The sequence below is a fragment of the Myotis davidii genome, unplaced genomic scaffold (assembly GCF_000327345.1).
Source record: "Myotis davidii unplaced genomic scaffold, ASM32734v1 scaffold363, whole genome shotgun sequence".
In the NCBI taxonomy this organism is placed as follows: Eukaryota; Metazoa; Chordata; class Mammalia; order Chiroptera; family Vespertilionidae; genus Myotis; species Myotis davidii.
In genome coordinates, this window is record NW_006294069.1 from 2,171,840 (window position 1) to 2,192,788 (window position 20,949).

Sequence of the window (20,949 nt, forward strand, 5' to 3'; positions counted from 1 at the left end):
ATCTTTTTAGGAGGCTGTCCAAGGAATTATAAATTATAAGAGTATAAGGTCTGTAATTCCAAAGTTCCTTTTTTCGGCATTTTAAACAAAAATTTTTTTTTATTGATTTCAGAGAGGAAGGGAGAGAGAGAGAGAGAAACATCTATGATGAATCATCGATTGGCTGCCTCCTGCACGCCCCTTACTGGAGATTGAGCCCGCACCTGGGCATGTGCTCTGATCCGGAATCAAACCATGGCTTCCTGGTTCATAGGTTGACGCTCACCCACTGAACCACACTGGCTGGGCTGGCACTTCTTTTGCTATAGAAAAGGTGAGGAGGACAAATCTAATCCTGGCAGGGTGTCTCATTTTCTGCTATTCCAAACAACTTCACAATGCAAAACCATGCATGTACACAATACATGAGTGCACAGGTGTGAATATTTCTCTAGAGAATACCTAGACGTGGAATTGCAAAGTTGAAAAATAGGTGCATTTAAAATATGAATAGATATTGTCAAATTGTCCTCCAAAAATGTTGTTCCACTTTATACTCTCACCATACATTTTGAGAGAACCTGTTCACACTCTCACGGCACTTGTTAGTGGCTTCCATTTGTGCCAATCTAATGGAGAAACACTGGCATCTCAATGTACGTTTGGCCCCGATTCCTCGTGGGGTAAAGTATGTTTTTACATATTCGTTGGCTATTCCCATTTCCTCTTTTTTGTCATAGTTTCTACCCATATTTTAAATTTAATGTGAATACATTTAACACTTCACCATTGAATACTATGTTAATTATAGATTTATTTAAGTTAAGAAAATTTGTTGCTCTTTTATTTCTGGTTTCCAGGAATATTTTTTTATTCTCTTTAGGCAGAAATAGTGTTAAGTTTTAACAAATGCTTCTCTCAAATATGTTAAGATGGTTTTATGTTTTTTTCCTTCCGTAGTCTGTTAACGTAGTAAATGACACAAACGGATTTTCTCATATTGAACTAGGGCTCTATGGCTGGAATTAAACCCTGTTTAGTCTGACATATAAGGTTGCAGGTTGCTCACTTCACTAAACAACCCATCCACCTGGCAGCAGGTGGGGCAGGGCACAACCTTGACAACCATGCATCGTGGGTGGCCCGAGACAGACAGCTTTTTAAAGAAACACTGCTAGGTTCCTATGCCAAACAATGAAGATCCCTTGCACTTATGGCATAGAATATGTGGACCTATAGTTTTTCCCTTTGATTGCCCTTATCCAGTTGTAGTGTCAGCATTATGGGAGTGGCGTGAAATTGGGTAGTTTCCCATCTGCTTCTGTGCCCTGAAACATGGGCTTGTTAGGTACCATGGGCATTTTCTGTTGGTGAAGGTCTGGATGCTCGTCTTTATAACCAGCTGGGTCTTGTGTCTCGATCTTTGCCTGCTTGCCCCTTTAGTGAAAGGTTAATGATTTGCTCAGGTTTCATGTTAATATATGATTTGTACCATGCTTAGAGATTTGGGTGAAGAAGGAGTGGCCATATGAAAAGTTTATCATGATAGTGTGAAACCAAACAAATACCCTGTGTGCATGCACCCAGTCTTCCACCTTGAACCGGAAGCCCCAAAGGAAAATGAAGTTAGAGCTAAGATCTCAGTTAAAAATTAACATCCTCGTATACCATGAAGCAGTCCTGGTATTATGTCTAAGTGTATTTTCAACATAAAAGACATAAAAACAGCACTGAAGTGTTTGGAATAAAACACGCCAGTTCTTGTCACCTCTCACCGCCATTTTCAATCCTCTCTCCAGAAGGAACCCGCGGCAGCAGTTTGTTGTAGATTATACATCCTTCCGGTCCTCCTGTGGCATCTGTACAAGAATTTGTATATAATTTGTTTATTGTTCCATTTATTCTCACAACAACCGTAAGAGGTCAGTGTTATTAACCCCATTTTATGGATGAGGAAACTGAGACCTGAGAAGGTTGGGTGATGTGCCAAGGGGCCTGCAGCTAATTCGTTTGAACCCCGTTTCCCATTTTGAAAAGAGTCAGTGCTTCTTTTTCAGGTTGAGACCCTACTCTTGGAAAAAAAAAAAAATGAATGAGTCTTGCTCAGTGGTGTATTTCTCACAAACCCCAAATGGTCTGGGTGGGGGGCGGTCCCAAGGGACACTGGGATCTCTCAGCTCAGCTACGCTGCTCTCCTCTAGCAGCTGTGCTCTGGCGGGGAGACCTAAGTGGGCAAGCCCTTGGCCTGATCATTTGAATTTCAAGAGACCTTTCTCTGGATTTCACATCTCCCCTCTTGCTAGGGTGTTTTGAGTCCTGTGAAAAGGCATCCTTGAAGTGTGCCTCCAGGATAGGTTTTCAGGTGCTGGGGACTCCATAGTTCCCCAACGTGCCCCTGGGGCAGTCAGGGAGACCCTGACAGTGGCCTCAGCCGGGCTGAGTTTGGGGAGAAGCCAAGAGAAAGTGGGCGGGCCACGGGTCTTGGCAGGTGGGCATTTTCCTGTCCATCCCCCCTCTGCTCTAGGAAACCAAAACTCTTTGATCTATTTATTTATCCAGAAGAAAGGGTTGGAGCTGGTTTCACCTTCCCCATCTGCCAGTACCTCCCGGACTAGCCAGCGCTTCCTAATGGCGTGCCAGGATCCACACACAGGCCACACTCCCTGGCCCTGTGGTTCTCAACCTTCTGGCCCTTTAAATACAGCGACTCATGTTGTGACCCAACCATAACATTATTTTCGTTGCTCCTTCATAACTGTCATGTTGCTACTGTTATGAATCGTCATGTAAATATCTGATATGCAGGATGGTCTTAGGCGACCCCCGTGAAAGGGTCCTTCGACCACCAAAGGGGTCGCGACCCACAGGTTGAGAACCGCTGCCGGCCGGTCCCTGTCTATCGCCTAGAAGAGCCTGAGCCTCCCTTCCCCCGCTCCCCACCTCCCCCTCTTCCCACGGTGCCGAGGGTGTGGACCAGCCCCCGGAGGGTTGCGGCAGCTGCCTTCCCGCACTAGTGGCAGAAACGCGTTCCCCAGCCCTGAATGCATTTGCATCTCAATATCTGCGGAGGCCTCCGAGCCCGAGCCCCTCCCCCCCAGCCCCGCTCCCGGGGCTGCGGCGGCCTCGGGGCGTCTGATTTGATGTCGGATTAACCAAGCGTGCAGCGCAGGCCGCCGGGTGCGCCAGAGGTTTGGCTAATTCGCATTTAAATACCGCAGCCCGTCACGTGTCCTGAGCCGCGGCCCCGCCCTCTGGGCCCCCGCTGGGCTCAGACGCCCCATCCGAGGGGGCTCCCCAGGAGCCGTGCCCCCGGGGACTGGCCGGGAGACCGGTAGCCTGGCCGCCGGGAAGGCTGGATCCAGCCTTTACACAGGCGGCTGTCGCTTCCCTGAAACAAGGGGCATTGTCTTCAACCCAACTCTTTCACCGCGCATCTCTGACCCCAAACCTAGGCCGGCTTTCACCAAAGGCCTGCGGAGTAGGAAGAGATGATTATGAATCATCTTTCCTTCCCTATCAGGATTATCAAATTACATGCAACATTTATCAGGAGCTAATATGTCAGAACATGGAAAGGGCGACGTCCGTTTGAGTGGACACACCGTAGCCATAGCGGGGTCCTTCAGAAGAGGGCTGAGAATTTGGGCCTCCTTTCCGCAGGGAAAATGCCCTTAAATGTGACCACATCGTGTGTGTGTGTGTGTGTGTGTGTGTGTGTGTGTGTGTGTGTGTGTGTACGCGCTTCCTGGCACATTTTGTGCTTCGGGACTGTTTTCAGAAGGGTCTATGAAAAGGCAGTTTTCAATTTGCAATCTAGAATGAGCGGTCACACTGAAGTCCAAGATGAGTAACAGAAATAAACTGGAGATTTCTTTTTAATGTGAGCTGCGGGGCTCTAACTGAATCTGTTATTATAAAAAGCCCTTCTGGGTTGAAATATGTCCATGTTATAATACTCAGACATGCTCTAAATTTAGTGTGTGTGTGTGTACGAGTATGTACACTAATTTCTGGTTTTAAGAACATTTTCCTTGGTCCAAGATTTTGATTTCATGTTTACTGAGGATAATCCAGAGTTTCCAGTTTTCACATAAAATTACCCAGTATCTTTTTTTCTTTGAATACATTTAGGCACTTCGGTTTCCCTTTTGCTCAGGGCGGCTGCTCCACCGTGGTGCCCTTGAGACAATTCTGTTGGCTAAGAGAGGTTATACTGGACTCAAACTTTTCAACTTCCATTGTCCCTGAAATCATGGTAGCCCTGACTTTAAGGCTAGGGGATTGGATTGCTTTTCCAGATAGGTCTTCTCTTTCATATTCTAGCTGCTATTGAATGGCTAAGTGTGGAGTGGGCACACTTCTAAGGAGTAGGGTCCTTTTGACTTAAACAACGCTAATAAGTTGATAACTGCAATGACAATGAGCCGCCTACAGAACAAAGTGTGTGGTTAGCCTTTGGTAACCTCAGCACAACTCACAGCCTTCACTAGGCGTGCAGTAATCTTTTGGGGGTAGGGTGGCTGTTTCACTTTTTGCCTTGCTTTGGCCCTCAGGAGAGAGACTGTGTGTGTGTGTGTGTGTGTGTAGCTCAGCCAGCACAATGATAATTGCTAACATTTCTTAAGTGCAGATGATGAAGGCACTGTGCTAGGTATCTTACTTCTGTTATCTCACTTGATCTCAATCATCTCCAGGCAGTCACCATTAGGACCCTCATTTTACAGTGAATGAAACCGAGGCTCCCGAGAGGTTAAATGCCTTAAGGACACCAGGTCTTGTACCCACATCCTAACATAAACCATTAAAGTCTGCATCCGGAGCAGCCGCAGCCCAGAAACTGACCCCATGAAGCTACTACTGAAGTGAGCAGCTTCGGGTAATGCTGCTGCCTGCAGGGGACCTAAGCTGCTGGCAGCTGTGTCCAGGGGAACTAGCAGGTGTCCTGCTCCCTCCCCCCCCCCCCCCCCCAGGCACCTCGGATGGGAGGATGCACAAACCCAAGCAGGAAGCATCAGAAGAACCACCACTGTGTTGGCGGTTCTGCCTTTGTAAAAGCAGATATCAGTCTACACGTCGGCCAGGAAACAGGAACCTTTGACAGGATTGGCATAGCTGATACCTGGCCCGAGCGGTGGCGTTCTCCTCCAGGCTATCAGTTCTGCTCTATCTGCAGCCGTTGCCAGCAGATAGGGTGTCTGCCTAGGAAGTGTGCCCTCAGCTCCATTGACTGAGTGCAGGTGAATTTACCTGGACATTGCCGAATTTCACCTGCTACGGGATTGCTGCCTTAGAGGGAGTTTCATTGATTTTATCTTTAGAAGCCCGTGTGTGGGCTTCTAAAATCAGAAATGTGCCATAGCCGGTTCGGCTCAGTGGATAGAGTGCTGGCCCTGAGGACTGAAGGATCTCAGGTTCGATTCCCATCAAGGGCACGTTCCTGGGTTGCAGGCTTGGTCTCCAGCCCCAGGTCAGTGGGTGGTGAGGGAGGGACGAGGGGGGGGGGTCATGTGGGAGGCAACCAATCGATGTATCTCTTTTGCATTGATGGTATTCTCCCCCTCCCTTCCACTCTCTCTAAAAATCAATGGAAAAATATCCTCGGGTGAGGATTAACAAAAAAAAAAATTACAAAATTTAAATTCAAACATTAAATCAGAAATGCTTACGAAGGCAGTGGCCACTTGGGAGGGTTTGTCGGAAGTAGAAGGCCATTTGCCCCACCCCCTCTCCCAGAGCTTCCCAGTCAGTGTGCCCAGAATGGGTTGGAGCTGTGAGGGAGTACTGTTGTCTCAGTCCCAGGGTGATTGGGACCAGTCCTGGGGCAGTGGGATACCCCTGGCCTCTGACCACTGACAGCTCTGTCCCCGACCCCTGTGCGCTGTGCAAACATTGGCAGTTCCTGCCTGTGCCATGATGTGGCAAAGTTTGGAAAGGACTTCTCCCTCCCAGCCTTCCACTCACTTTGTCCCTGTCAGGGGCTGGTTTGTGCAGTGAACTCAAACCTAACTTTCTCTTTACCATTCTCCCTGTACCTCTCCCCCCTCCGCCTCCTCCCGTTTCCATGGCGAAAGGGCTGATGTCACTAACACAGCCCACCCACCACCACAAGGTGGGTAGCCCTGACCAAGACTTTCTCACACCTCGAAGCTATCTCCCCAAGCTATCTCCCCGGCAGAGGAAGGAAGAGGCCTGAGGCTGTCAGGAGCAGTTCTCGGCTTCCTTCTGAGGACACTGCAGGTGGGACTGTATCCGTGTGCCTGGACCGCTCTGATGGGCAGGTCCCGCTCCTCCCTCCCCGAGGAGCCCGACACATCTTACCTGGATTGGGAGCAAACTTGGTTGAGGGGCTAGAGTTTTCCACTGGGGGCTCATCTTTGTGTTTGAGGCCAAGCAGACCCTGAGTGAAGAAAGATCATAGCTCATCTAGTTAGCATTTGCCTTGCTTGAGGCCACAGGGCAGGGGAAGAGAGGGAAGCTGGAGGCCACAGGGCAGGGGGAGAGAGGGAAGCTGGAGGCCACAGGACAGGGGGAGAGAGGGAAGCTGGAGGCCACAGGGCAGGGGGAGAGAGGGAAGCTGGCCTGGCCAAGAATCCGCAGCCGAGAAGTTCCCCAGCACCATGTGGAGCGCTGCTTTGGTTATCCCTGTGTAAAGACCCCCGTTATACGCATGCCAGAAAGGGCTGGACAGTGCTCATCACGGTGGTCTCATTTTACTGTTTTACCGTCTGAAATTTGTTTTTATTGTGGCGTGATTACTTGCACAACAGAAAAAAAAACCCTGAACAAAGGTATAGTTTTTAAAAAACACCTCAACAGCCTATCTGCTTCACACCGTCTACGCTGCCTTTTGATGACATGTGAGATGCATGCACATGAGCACATGACAGGCTGCCAGTTGCCGTGTAGCTTCTGAGCCAGCAGCTTGGGTGTGTGTGTGCTTAGCAGGACCGTGGCTTGGTTCATCTGTTCCCCATGCTTCCCTGCACGCACAGCTGGAGAGGACTCCTGTTTCTCAGAACAAAACGCCTGTGGTCCCGACCACACCTGATCGAAGCTTCCACACCTTCACCAGCGCCCTCAGAAGGACGAGGGTCTGAGAGGAGAGAGAGCCTGTCCTGGGGACCAGGCGCCGACCTGTGCTGGCAGGAGCCGGCAGGCCAGGTGGGGAGCCAGCTCCTGCGGGTGTCTTGGACCATGTTCTCCTCGGCAAGACAGAACCTCTTCCTTTTCGGTCCTGGAAACCACCCTAGAAATCAGCAGAAGTGCCTCCTGGCTAGACGTGCCCACACGTACGAATGGTGCGGTTCGTGGTCTTTGTAGGAAGTCCGGGCTCCTTGTAGGCTGGGAAGCAGAAGGCGGGCCGCTTGCGTGTGCAGCTCCAAGTGTGGCCTCCGAGAGAGCAGCGGGGAGCCAGGCGCTCCGAGGGCCAGAGCGTCTGTGCGGCTGCTTCCTCATCTGTGGTTGGTTGTGCTGGGTGGCAGCTAGGGCCTCTTTTACAAAAGCAGCCCAGGAAAAACAGCTCAGCTTCCCGAGGCCCCCAGAGAACTAACCCCCAGGGCTCAGGTTTTGGTGCAGCAGCGGCCACGGTTCCTGTCTCCGAGGCCTCTAGCGTGGCTCTCTCCAGCCATCAGTGGGGCGCATCTGCCCCAAGAGCCAGAGATCTGAGCGGCGGAGTGGGCTGGAGCCAGGTCTGGCTGTCCTAGGAGGAGGCACTGTGTCCTCCCTGCCCTGTGTGGAGTGGTTGCTACTACCTTCTGCTCTGGGCTGCCTGGCATAGGGCCCATGTGCAAGGGCCACCTGCAAAAGGGATTATCCTCCGGGGAGACTGAAAACCAAGTAGTGATCTCATTTGCGTGGGCGCTGGTCTCCCTGGGTGGTCCCAGGATCCCCGTGTTGGCTGCAGGGAGTGGGGAGATACCACCCAAGGCTCTGGGGTCCAGGAAAGGGGACTCTTTCTACACCCCCACCGCCCCCACCCCCCAGTGCTGGTGACCTGTAGCTATTCTCATGTGACGAGTGTGTGGCTTCCTGGAGGAAAGAAACTTGCATAATCAGATAGAAATGGGAACCTGGGAAAATAACTCAGTGCAGCATATGGGGGTTGGGCAATGAGTTGTCTAGAAGATGTTGGGCCCTGAGAGGAGGGTTAGGGTGAGGAACCAGGTTTCCTCTGAGTCATGGCTAAGACCTAAGGGTCGGGGGTCCCTAGAGCTTGAGACTTTGGAGGGACCAGGAGGCAAAGAAACCATGTCTTCCTGTCTGCAACCCGTCGGACTAGAAGTCGGGCGTGGGGCTCACCCTGGGAGGGGTAGAAGGGCAGGGGTAGAAGTTTGAAATCATTCAGCCTGAAGCTCAGGCTGCTGCAGCTCCAAGCCCCCAGCCATTCCCCGTTCCCCCAGAGCATGAGATCGGGCCCTGTGTCCTGGTGGCTCCAGAACAGGATGATTCCCTTTAAGAAGGCTCCTTACAGAACTCACCGGAGCCTGGGCCAGGCAGGGCTGGCGGCTGCCTCTGTGGGAGGGACGCCTCAGAGACCAGATGGCCCCTGAGCGCTGGCCCAGGTGGCACTGCGGCGGAACTGGGACTCCCCAGACACAGGGTCCTTCCTTAGGAAAGTGAATCTCAGGCCTCACCAGGTGGTGGTATCTTCGCCCAGTGGCCTCTGGTTCTGTTCAGAGCACAGAGAATTTTCTAGAAAGTTCTGAGTGTGCTGGTCCTCTTCTTTAGGGCCAGAGCAGTGGAGACAGGAACATTGGGATGAAGCCAATGTAGAGCTGATACCCCAATTTTTTTCCTCTGCATTCCCCTGAGAGATTAGCTAAGGAATAATTTTCCTTAGCAGGGTCCTTAAATCCTTGGCTGAACCTGGGCCAGGCAGGGCTGCTTTGGTGAGAGACATGCTCAGAGGCTGGGTAACTCTTGCAGCATTGGCAACCACCAGGGACACTCCAGGTACGGGCCTCGGGCCCACGGAGTCCTGGGAAGGCTCCAGAACTTGTCAGACTCTAGTTGAGGAGAATGAGGGTAGGGATGCATCCTGTGCCTTCTTTGCCCGACACGTGCCCTGGAGGTAGCGTTAAGAGCTCTGCCGGTAAACTCATATTGGTATCAGACGCCAGTGCTACCTGGTGTAGCGGGGACTCGGCTCCCTTGCCAGTGAAGAACCTTGTGATGCCAAAGGCTGGGATGCTCTCTGCAGGGTCGTGAGCGGTGGATGGGTAGGTGCCTTAGCTCAGGCTGCTATAGCAAAATGCCTCAGACTGGGTGGCTTCAGCGGTAGACACTTATTTCTCACATTTCTGCAGGCTGAGAGGTCCCAGATCGAGGTGCCAGCATGTCTGGGTTCTTGAGGAGGGCGCGCTTTCTGGCTTGTCGTTTGCCCCCTTCTTGCTGTGCCCTCACATGGCAGAGAGAGAGCTCTGGTGTCTTCCTCTTCTTATAAGGGCACTAATCCCATCATGGGTGCCCACCCTCATGACCTCATCTAAGCTTAACCGCCTCCCAAAGCCCTTACCTCCAAATACCCTCACCTCACATGGAGGGGTAGGGCTTCCATCTGCGGATTTGGGGGAGACATAAACATTCAGTTCATAGCAGTGGTTGGGGAACTTCGGCTCTGGACCCCATCAAATCTGAGTGTGAACTTGACTCTATCGCATAGTAGAGATGTGACCTTGAGCCTCTCCTGTAAAGTGGGAATAATGATCGTGTCTTCCACACAGAGGGGTCATGTGTTAAAAATTAGAGTGACGTCAAAACAGAGAGGAGTCGGATGGTTCTGGAGTTAGGGTGGGGGATGGGGACGTGCTGGTCAAAGGGTACCAACTTTCAGGTGTAAGATGAATGAGTTTGGGAATCCAATGTACAGCTTGGTGAGTATAGTTAACATACCCTATTGCAGTGATTGTCAATCTTTTTCATCGCACAGCACACATAAACTAATTACTAAAATCCTGTGGCAATAAGATGAATGAGTTCTGGGAATCCAATGTACAGCATGGTGAGTATAGTTAACAATACCCTATTGCAGTGATTGTCCATCTTTTTCATCTCACAGCACACATAAACTAATTACTAAAATCCTGTGGCACACCAAAAAATATATTTTTTGCAGATCCAACAACGACAAAAAAAAACAGGTATAATTTTGATTGATTCGTACCAGATGTTGTTGTGTTGGCTGTTGTCATTTTTATTTAACAATTTCAGGGAAAAGAGGTCAGTGCCCCTGACTAAATAGTTAGGTATTACATGTTGTAAAAATCCTTGCAGCACACCAGTTGAAATTGTATACTTGAAATTTTTTTACTGTATACTTGAAATTTTCTCAGAGAGTAGCTCTTAAATGTCCTCATCACACCCACAAAAAGTAACTATGTGAGTCATGGAGGCATTGGATGTGTTAACTAATCTCATTGCAATCATTTCACAACACCTACTTGGATCAGATCATCCCGCCGGATACCTTAAGCTCACACAATGTTATTGGTCAGTTGTATCTCCATAAAGCTGGAACGAAAAGGCTGAGAGGAAAAGTAATGCACTGAACACAGTGCCTAGAACATAGGGTGGAAGCCAGGGACACACTGACCGAAGGGCTTTCAGTACCTGGATGCCTTGGCCCTGCAAACTCACAAGAAAGGGAGGTGGGTCCTAAACCTTTGTGGGTGTTGCACGGGGGTAAGTGTGTGTGTGTGTGGGGGGGGGGAGGGGTGTCCCAGAAAGACTTCTTTATAAGGACAGGCCTAAGAAAAGCTGCAAATTCTGTTGAGTCCCTGAGTTCATGCTCAGGCCACATGTTCTACAATTCGCGATACTCTATTGTCTTCCCCGGTTCCCAAAAGGACCTTCTCCTCCAGGCACTCGTTCTGGTTCCACTCTTCACCCCCATTTTGCCTCTCCCTCCCCCACACCCAATGCCCTGCCTCCCCACCCTACCGTTTTTTTGCAAATTAAATATTAGGCGTCCTTCCAGATCCCAGTTCAAATGACACTTCCTCCAAGAAGCATTTGGTTATCAACTCAGTCTGGAAGTGATGACCAGCCCCCTCCCCCCGTAACGCACATTACGGTCCAGACCACGTTTGGACCCACACCAGGCACCGCCTTGCTCCTGGATGACTTCTGGGCATGTCTTCTTTTGTTTTTTTGTTTTTCCTGTTCAGGAGGAATTTTATTGCTGCTGACAGAAAAATCAACACTTTTCAGAAAACCCCCCGCACAAACGTGCTCAGCTTCTGAATCTTGTTTTTTGCAGACATATCAACATATTTCTCTTCAATTCGGACAGTCATTCCACCCATGACTGACAGATCAATCTTAACTTCCAGTTTCAATATTTGGCTTTTACTTAGAACGCTGTTCAAGATGCTTTTAAAAATATATATTTTTTTATTGATTTCAGAAAGAGAGGGAGAGGGAGAGAGATAGAAACATCAGTGATGAGAGAGAATCACTGATTGGCTGCCTCTGGCACGCCCCCATCCTGAACACCCCTTGCTGGGGATCAAGCCCACCTGGCATGTGCCCCAAACGACGGGGAATTGAACTATGACTTCCTGGTTCATAGGTCAAGGCTCAACCAGTAAGCCATGCCGGCTGGGCTCAAGATGGTTTTCTGATTCAGAAAGAGTGGCTTCATCTAAAGGCGATGCCGCGGGCACTGTGCACAGTCCTTCTCCGCGGTGACACTCCTCCTGCTAGGAGGGGCAGAAATGACGCCAGGGGTGTTGTCCCGGCGACCGGCTTTGACAGGCAGCTGGATCAGGTTGGACGTGAGGGCAGACAGCCTCTCTTCTGCGGTCATGTCCTTCAGGCTTTTCACTTTAAGGGAACACTTGCCACAGGGATTCGTAATCGAAGCCGCCATTTGGGGGGGTCCTTGAAGATGTGCTTTTCTCAACGATTCCTTTCCTACTTGTTCCAGCTCATTCCGTTCAGATGCAGCAGAATACAGATCAGTGGCACAGCGCCCTTTGATACCATCTACCGAACAGGTGGCCGCACAGGCTTGGCAAACGTCTGGGCCACCGATGCCCTGAAACACCGCGCCTGCAGGGAGGGCCCGGAAACTGCTGAGGCGCCGTGTCCTCCCTCGGGGGCGGGTCAGACCCGAGCCGGGAGAGGGTGGGCATGTTTCCAGTCCACGGTCCTGAGCACCATTGGCAAAGGAAGGCGCCTTGTTTTGTAAATGCTCAGGGAATGTCCAATGAACTAAGGAGTAACTTTGTTAGCTTACAAGGCCCGATGCGCTTCCTGCAATATTGGGCACCTGGCATGCGGGAAAGAGGAAAGCTTTTCCCTCCCTTGTCAGCCATTTCCCGGTTCTCTGTCTCTCGGGAATCGGGAATCGTAGACAGGATGACCTTCATGCCTCCATCTCAAAGTGAGCAAACCAGGGCCCAGAGCGGGAAAGGAAGTTCCACCAGGCCACACAGCGAGCTGGTGGCAGAGCTAGACCCTGGGTTGAGGGTGTGCTCAACTTAGTTCTCTTTCACTTCTGTGCAGAGAGGTGGTGGAGTGTTGAGGGGCTAAGACGTGGATGCTGGAGCGCTTGGGTTACTGGAGAATTCAGTGGTTTCAAACATGCGGAGACCTTAGATCAGCCCGGCGGGGGAAGCACGAAGTACGTGCTTGTCGCTGTCACCATTACCATCCCTCTGCCCTCGCTGACAGCCGCTCCCTCCTCCCCCGTGTCCCTTCACTCTAGGGGAGAAGAACCCTGAGAGGATCAGCTATGCCATATCTTACTGGGCAGCAGGTGGGAACCTGGCTTAGAGGACTAACCTTCTGGGTTACTGGCCCCAGCGGCCTAGGCTGATTTTCTGGACCACCGCGGACCCAAGGCCCAACAAATCCAATCTTATTTGTCTCAGTGACGGGGAAACGGAAAGGAACTTTCTTCCCTTGTTGCAGGTGCCCGGCAGACCAGCTGAGTCTGGTGCAGTGCCTGCCCAGTGGTCACCGTGACTCAGTGCAGGCAGCAGCCACAGAGGTCTGTCCACACCCTGTTTATCTATCTGTCTGTCTGTCTGTCTGTCTGGCAGTCTGCAGATCCTCTCAAGCTAGGTCCTTGGGATGGCTGAGTCCCAGAAGCAGTTTTCATCCTATTTCTCCCGTCAGTAAGCTGCAAGCAAGATTTCCCCTCTCTGGTTGGAGGGGCATCACCTTCATCCCTGGGAGTCCCTGAGTGACAGCGTCAGCCTACAGCCTGCTGAGGCGGGAGGTCAGCGTGGCCGCACCTACCCGAAGCCTCTTTCCCAGCTTCCCGGCATCGGCACCCTCCCAGGCAGCAGGAGACAGGGCAGGCTCCCACCCAGGAACTGCTTTTTTCTAGGGTAGAGCCACTGTTTGCTTCCTCCTCTGAAAACAAGCGTAACTGGGACAGGCCTGGGAAAAGGGCTCTGAGAATTGAGGCCAAAGTTCCCTTCGTGGGCTGAGCCGTTTCTGGGTTTCTATTCCCCTTCCAGGGTGGCGTCTAATTGGGTAAGAAAGAGTGCAGCGTCGGATGCTGACGCTTGGCACAGGAGCCCTGCGCATTAGGGAGCTTTTAGTGGGGAGTTTGTGCGAGCAGTGAGAGGATTAATTGGAGCAGTAATTCTCCTGCCCCAAATCTGATTCTGTGATCCTGTTGTTTTCTGAGTCCTTCCAGAGGGCGGTCAAACTCGACATGATATCCTAACCAGCCCGGACAGTCCTTTCCCAGTCGGAAGCTGGGCTGGCTAAAGCACCTGTCCTCCCTCGTTCCACGCTCTTCGTAACCAAAAATATATTTGGTTATTCATTCATTCATTCATTCATTCATTCATCTACTCATTTGGTGATTGAATCACTATTTCAGGGTTCTGGGGTTACAGGGGTGAATGAGAGAGATGTGGTTCCTAACCCCTTGGAGCTCTCAGTCTAGCAGAAGACTCGGGCATTGAGTGGCTTACAAGAGGACTGGGTCATCTGAAATGCCGGCCCCCCTGGTCTGGTGGTTAGGGAAAGCTTCCTAGCGGTAGTAATATTCAAGTTAAGACCAGAAGGAAGAGTAGGAAATATCCAGGCAGAGTGTGCGGGGTGGAGCATTTTAGCCAGAGATATCAGCCTGTGCAAAAGCTCTGAAAAAGCAAGAAGGCAAGGAGGAGGCCGGGCCGGCGTGGCTCAGTGGTTGAGCGTCAACCCATGAACCAGGGGGTCACAGTTCGGTTCCCAGTCAGGGCACATGCCTGGGTCTTGGGCTCGATCCCCCCAGTGTGAGGTGCGCAGGAGGCAGCCAATCCATGAGGCAGCTAGTCGATGATTCTTTCTCATCATTGATGTTTCTCTCTCTCTCTCTCTCTCCCCCTCTCCCTTCCTCTCTGAAATCAATAACAATGTATTTTTAAAATGAATTTTAAAAAAAAGAGAGAGCAAGGAGGGTACTGTGCCAGAGGAAGCTGAAAGGAAGTGCAGGGGCCAGGCCATGGGGCCTTGTGTACCACCAACGGGCTGTGGGTGTTTATTCTGACACAGTGGGAAGCCATCGATGGGGCTTAGGAGGGAGCGACTGGCCAGATGTGTTTGAGAAAGTGCTGCCTAGTTCCTGCGAGCTGCTGGGAAACTTCTCCCTCCAGTTGATGCTTCTAGCTGAGATCTCGGCCTGGTGAGCCCGGGGCTGCTCCAGGCAACAGACCCAGCTCCGATGTGACCACTGTGCAGCTTTCACTGACGGCCGCAGCCAGAGTTTCATTCTTCCCCACTCTCCCTTCACGAGGACACACGTCACATGTGTGGGTTTCTCACGTCAGCCGCTGGCGCCAGACTGTGCTCATGAGACGGAGCCGACCAGCCCGGGAGAGCGGGAGAGGGCGCGATGACCTTGCAGAAGGGGAAATTAGGAGTCACCAAGTTTCATGATCAGGATCTGAAAGTGCCTTATGTAAAAGATGCACATGGTGGGACAGCCCGGGGACAGAGCGCAGGGCGAAGTGAAGTCATTCATGTAGGAAGGACCCTGGGGGGAACTGGGTGGCTGGTCTTCTGTGATTTCTTCTCACAGACTGTCCGCTGCTTCCTGGCTGTCTGAGTCTGTCTGCCTCTCGCTTCCGCGGGTCATGACGACCCAACGCAGGCTGGGTGCAGGTATGTGCCGAGCTTCTGGGGCGGGGCTGCCAGGGCCACTGGCACCCTATCTGGAGGTGGCCTGGGCCAGGCCATTCCCTTTAGGATTATAAAGGTAAAATTTAGGGAGGACACGAAAGGCAGAATGACGAGGCAAAGAAAACAGGGGGGTCTGAGCTTGCCATATCACCATCCTCCGTTCCCCGTGACCAGTGTTGTCAACACCGTTGGCATTTGGGGACAGACGTTCTTTGGGACAGTTGTACATATTGCAGGGTATTTGAACAACTCTGGCTCAGAAATGCTCCTACACATTTTTCTAGTACTTCCTCATGGGGCAATACCAGCTACCCCTCCCCTAATTGAGAAGCACTGTTCCCGTGTTTATGGGGACAGGGTACGTCTAGCGCTTCGGATCCTGCAGCCGGCAAGCAGGGGGAGACTGGGAAAATCCCCCCGTGTGAGAATATCTTAGGGAAGGTTTTGTCCACTGGGGTGGTTTTTCTTTTCTGGTCACTCATGGGGGCTCCTGCTGTCTCCTGACCCCAAATGGAATTCCTCCTGACTTCCCGAGCCTTGTTGCTCACAAGGGAAACGCACTGCCCTGTGTAGAATCCGTGGGCTCAGCTCAGATATCGGTGCAGACTTTTCCCAGGCCTCTTAGCAGGACCGCTCCTGGTGGCCGAGGTGCTGCTCTTCTGGGCCAGCAGGTGGCGCGCGGGAGCCCCCGCTGTCTGCCGCAGGAGCGCTGGTAGCAGGGGTGACTGCAGAGGGAACTTGCCTTAAAGCGGCCTGGTCCTTAAAGAGACAGGGCCACGCACCCACGAACTTGAACGGTAGCCCCAAAGGGAGACGGCAGGAGTAGCGAGCACCCCTGGCGAGGCGCTGGCTGATGCTCCTTTCTCCTAGCCTCCATGAATGTTGAGCTGCCACCTTGGGAGCCAGCCCCCTGGACAAGCCCTCCCTCAGCCCCTGTGGCCACCCGCTCCTGGCCCTGACAGGGACGGGGCCAGCCTGGTGAGTGGCGTCAGAGCTCCTGGCAGAGCAGCGCAGGGGTGGGACGCGCCTGCAGAACTCTGGCTGAAAGATCGGGGAGCACAACCAGCTTCAGGGGGAATGCTGGCCACAGGAAGGCAGGGGGCCAGCCCGTGAGCCCTGACCCCAGCTGGATGTGCCCCTGCTTTGCTGGGAGCTGATAAGTCAGAGCCGTTGAACTTTGTGTCTCTGAGCTTTTGGGACTTGAGAGGATCCTCCCGCCTCTTCTGCTGGCCTTTTCCCAAATGCTGATGGGGATGCTGTGGTAAGTAACGGAGCAGGGGGCGCCAGGCCCTGCGGGGGAGCCCTCTGGTCTCCTCTCTAGGAAACCTCTCCTGCTGACCCCTGGGCGGTGCTATCTGAGCCGTGCTGGGGAAGGGCCATGTTAGCCGGGGCTTGGCACGCGGCCCTCCTGAAATTTTCGTTTGCTTCATTCATCTGAGGCAGCTACGCTGTCCGAATGCTGGCCTCACTGGGGGGCCCTGGTCGTGGGAGCAGGGCTTCCACACCCCCCTGAAGTACGTGGGTGTGGGTGACCGAGGAGCATCATGGCTACAGGGACCTGGGTGTCCCTGTGCCCCCTCCGGGCCAAGGGAGGCCACCGGGGGGTGACTGCCGTTCTCAGGCTCACATCTTGCCAGAGCTGCAGCGCTTCCCCATGACTCAAGCTGACACAAAGCTTGGACAGAGAAATGAGTAACTGGGGAGGGCTGGGGAGTTCGTCTGTGCTGCCTGCAGCCCTCACTGACCGCTGGAGCCGCGAGGAGGCTGGGAAGAGGCAGGTGGGAAGAGGGCCAAGGACAGAACTCTGAGGCCAAGCCTTCCCCCTCCGAGGTGACTCGGTGGAAGCCTGGGGGATTCTCTTCTCTCCAGGCCCCACGGGTGAGAGCGAATTCTAGAACAGTAAACGCTGCTCTACTGGACCACGGTGAAGGAAAGGAAGCCAGGAGCAGGAAACAGGCCACCCCAGGGGCTGCTCAGAAGCAAAGTGTATGGTCCTCCAAGGGCTGGTAGAAAGCCTGGAAGTCATCTCTCCGACCCACCTGGTTGCCCACCTACAGATGTGAAAACAGAGGCTGGCCCAGGGCATAGAAGCAGGAGGGTTCGGCTGGGACTGGGGCTCAGGAGGCTGTCATTAGATCGACTGCGTGTAGCTGGTGCCCAGGGTCATGTGCCCCGGGGGAGTGGATGTGGTTTTCTTTGGGAGCCAGCTCTCTTTTCGCTTCGTCATTGGTGGCTCGGGGGGTTCTGCCTTGCGTTTCTCCTGTAGCCCCGATTTCGTTCTCCCTGAGTCTAAGTTCACTCTCTCTGTTCACCGTTCACTCTCTCTGTTAGAGTCAGACTCTGGGAGGCCCAGTCCAGAGGTTACACGTGTGGGCTCTGGATTCAGAATCTGGGTTCGTTTCCAAGGTCACCACCGGCTAGCTAGCCAGTGGCTTGTCTTTCTGCTGCTGTGGGTGGAGAGAAGAGGAGTGAGTGCCTGTCTCGTGGGTTTATGATGAGGATTAAGTGAGCTAATTTATGGGAAGCACATAGAGCAATGCCTGGCACTTAAAAAGCACTCAATAAATAAATATTCGCTGTTGTTCATTTTATTTATTCAACATTTATAATTGAATGCCAGTCGGTTGTGCTTTTGACAGAGAGCTGACCGGGGGGCACCGTGTGGTTGCGGCTGCTTCGGAGGTCTCCCGGAGCCTCCCTCATCCACTGGGCTGAGTGTGGTGGACACCCCCGTGAACAAAGGTGTAGGCCCAGCTTTTAGAAAGCTCATCTACCAGGGAGGTGGAAATGCTTGGTTCTTCGGCTATCACAGTCTGTTCTTTGTTTTTTTAATTCGAATGCAAAGGGCTCCGCCCGCCCTGGCCACCAGTAACACCCAGCCCCTGCTCACGGGTGCTCCCTGCTGGCCCCAGAGTGGAGAGAGGCAAATGGATAGATAGCCTTTTCCCCAGCAGTGACCTCCGGGGGGTCAGGGGAGCAGGGACTCCCAGGGCCTTCCTGTTGTGCTCAGTGGAGCTGGGTTGCTAACAGTGAGGAGGGAACAAATGTGGAAATACCCAGTTTGGGTTCTAACCACAGTCACCTGTTTCCATCCTGGTCAAGTGGCTGGTGGAAACAGGAGTTGGTTGTTGGAGAGGCAATGAGTATAATAGCCCAGCCCTGGGAATTCTGTGTGAGGCCGCTGACCTTCAGAATGGGATATAACTTCTTCCTGCTCTGTCCCTCATCAGCAGCACTCCTGGCAAGACAACCTACCCTTGCTTAACTCTTCCTTAAATCTGGTTGGTGAGGCAGGAGCAGGGCGGTCACCAGGGGAGGTGGGGAGTTCAGGAACTCCGGAGTGCATGGCCAGAGGGAGAGCTGGGGATAGTGGGGAGTGTTCACTCGGAGGACTGGGCAGTGAGTGGTTAGCGCGGGCTTGGAGGACACCTTGTGACGGGTGCTGATTCAGTGCCGTGGGGTGCAGGGACAGGTCTGCACTTAGCTGAATCAGGGCCTCCTGTCCACAGGAACACACACCCTGCTGCCCTGACAGATTGGGGTTGCTGGCCGTGCACTTCTCCGCTGGCAAAATGCCAATGAAAGTGACTCTTTAACCCCTTCCTTCCTAAGGTGTGGATGGGGTCTCCCCCAGTCTCCTCCCTACCCTCAGGGGCCAGATTTCTGGAGGCTTTTGCTCCAGTCTGAAATCACCCTGGTGCTCCAAGGCCCCCACACGTGTCTCCATAGCCAAGGTTAGAGCCAGGCTGTGCGGTGTTAACATCTACTGAAGGCCATCCAGCGAAGGCATCATGGCATGAGATAACTGCCCTTTCTCGGGACACATCTGTGTGACAGGTGTGTAGATAAGGACGAGGGCTGGAGGGTTTCCTGGAAGGTGGTCTCTAACCCATGGACCAGCCAAGATTTCCAGGGACCTTTGCCACCCTGCTTTCGCCAGTCCACTGACAGTGGGGGCAGCATGGATGGCATTTAAGAGCATGAGCAGACGCGCCAGGGTCTGAGTCCCAGCCCTCCACTTCCTGTCCGGGTGGGTTCCTTAGCTGCTCAGTGCCTCCGTGTTCTCATCTGGAAAATGGAGGGAACTGAGATACTGAGGTTCACAGTGATATAATCTTGTGAACAAAACACTAAGAGCCAAGCCACGTGCACGGTAGCCTCCTCTGTTAATTATTAGAAGCGCTCCTCCCTCTTGCCTCTAAGATCCCTCTCTCTTTCTACCCTGAATTGTGTTCTGGAGTGGGAGGTCCAAGACAGAATTGGGCAGAATGAGGGGGGGGGGAAGCAAACTACGGCATCGATAAGGAGGGCAACTGTAACATTTTAGCTTCAAAAATGCTGAAAATAGCTTGCTCCAGCCTTTGTAGATAAAAATGTAAAATGTATGCAAATGTATGTGACTCACGCAGAAACATCCCTCCGTGGCCTGCTCACAGTCAGTGCCCGGATGTGGCCATAGGAAAACCCTTGCAGCATGTGGAGAGGTGGAGAGAGCGAGGCTGCCCTGGTGGGGGTGGGGGTGGAGAGGGGGCAGTGCTCCTGCTTCCATCTTTCTTCTGGGTTCTGTGCCTTCAGAGAGTTCCCTGTGGGAAGAAGAGAGGTCCTGGGCCCCTCCCTGCTGCTCCATCACCCTCCTCCCTCTCCTTCCTCTCAGAGCCCATTCGCTCCCTCTCCCATCCTGGCTCTATTTCTGGAGCATCTCATTGGAGATGTACGCTCCCTCATACCTCACAGCTCCCGTGCAGCTACCTGTGGCCTCTTTCCACAGCCCAGAGCATCTTCCACTGCACCTACCAGGGCTTAGATTTGCCGTGAGCCTGTGGCCACCATCTTCCCTGGGGCAGCTCTGGAGGGCGCTACCCAAGCAGCTGCAGGGGCTGGTGCGGGCTTCCTTCCGGCATCCTGGTGAGGGTCTGCTTCACCCCTTAAGAAAAGGCAGGGCCCTGGCCGGTGTGGCTCAGTGGATAGAGAGTCAGCCCTCGGGCTGCCAAGGGCACGTACCTACATTGCAGGCTTGATCCCCAGCCCTGGTCGGGGGTACATGCAGGGGGCAACCAATCCGTGTGTCTCTCACAGAGATGTTTCTCTCTGTTCCTCCCCGTCCCTTCCACTCTCTCTGAAAATCAATGGGAAAATATCCTCTGGCGAGGCTTAACAAAACAAAACAAAAAAAAGCAACAGGCCTGCAGTTGTTTGGACCGAGGACCCACTCCCCCCATGCGCTGGATGCTGACAACACTGCCCCCCCCAGAGTCCACGGAAGCTATATCTCATAGGCCTGTCTGTAGAGCTGGGTCCCAGCTTTGCTTGGGGCGGGGGGGTGGGGGTGGGAAAGGGCGCCTCCATCATCAGACCCCTCACCATCTGAGGTAAAAACAGCATGAGCGGCCCAGCACAGGGTGCCACTGCCTCCCTCCCATGGGTCCAGGGGCTTCGGCCCCTGATGCTCGGGACCACCCAAGGCTGCCCCTGCCCCTCCAGTCCCCTCTCCTGAGTCCTTTGGCCCAAGGAGACCTGCATAACCCAAGTTGCCTTGGGTCCCATAGAACCAGCACTCAGGGGACGGGCATAAAGCCCCCACCCCCTACCCCCACCCCTTCTTAACTGCTTTCGTGGGGTCTTAGGAGGGATTTTGTTCCTGAAGGTTCTGTTGTCGGAGGCATCTTGGTCCCAGACTCCCCTAGAGTTTTATGTACTAGAACCCCCCAGAGGAGGGTCCTGGAGGGGACCCAGCAGAGGCCCCGGCCTCTCCTGTACCCTAGTTTGTCCTCCTGCTGCCGCCCCCTGGAGTGCAGGGCTGGAACCGCCCAGCCTTCAGGTCCAGGGTGTTTAAATAGATGAGGCGCT

The 20,949-nt window shown here is 53.0% G+C and overlaps 1 protein-coding gene and 1 pseudogene across 1 annotated transcript in view; one reads left to right on the top strand and one right to left on the bottom strand.

Annotated features, from left to right (window-relative positions):
* ABR (active BCR-related) overlaps window positions 1-20,949 on the top strand; it is a 183,406-nt gene that overhangs the window by 21,529 nt on the left and 140,928 nt on the right. The gene's annotated exons all lie outside the window — the stretch shown is intronic.
* On the bottom strand, window positions 11,184-12,350 carry LOC102766092 (annotated as a pseudogene).